We start from the raw sequence: 858 nt of genomic DNA on the forward strand, positions 1-858 counted from the left end.
TTTTGTAATAATTAACTAGATCAACTGAATACATTTTTTTCTAGCTGTACTGAGGTATAATTGACAAATGAAAATTGTGTATATTTCAGGTATACAAGGTGATGCTCTGATATATATATTCATTGTGAATAGCATATTTATTAGGTCACGTAGTTACCATTTGCTTTTTATTTTTGTGGTGTGAACATTTAAGATGTAACTTCTCAGTTAATTTCAGATATATGATAATATGTTTTTAACTATAGTCACATTACTGTACATTAGACATGCTGAACTTATTCATCTTTCATAACTGATGCTAGTCAAGAGAATGTCCTAATTTTCATCTCCTTTACCTCACCCCTGAACGATGATCACAGTAAGCGGCCGTTATCTCTTAGCCAAGTCTTCAGAGCATCTAGATTCACAGTCTCAAAAGTTGGCATCTGTCATGGAAATCCACATTGTTAACTCATCAGAGGTATTTCCACCACTCCCATGCTGGTAGGAGGTCCCAAGAAGGTGACCCAGGTCCCCAACTTTTCAATTTCTCTCAGAGCCAGCATCAATCAATCCTTACATGAGTGAATACTTATCTTACATCAGTTCAGGACTCGAAGCACCAACCTCTGTCTATCATGACTTCTTTGAAGGCACAAGTTCTACTTTGCTCCTTTCTTACCTTCTTCTGATTTCCCTGGAAACAAAAGTTTTTTGTTTCTTTAGATGCTTCATATTGGCCTCACAAAATGTGAAGGTTGTTTTATTCCCTCCTCGGCTCAGAGATTACGGATTGTGCCAAGTCGTACACGCCCAGTGTGCAGTTTCTCAGTTCTCAGCTTTGTTCTTAGTTAATTTTCCTCATAAGATTTCAAGTAG

This window comes from Mandrillus leucophaeus, unplaced genomic scaffold (assembly GCF_000951045.1).
Source record: "Mandrillus leucophaeus isolate KB7577 unplaced genomic scaffold, Mleu.le_1.0 Scaffold58, whole genome shotgun sequence".
Lineage (NCBI taxonomy): Eukaryota > Metazoa > Chordata > Mammalia > Primates > Cercopithecidae > Mandrillus > Mandrillus leucophaeus.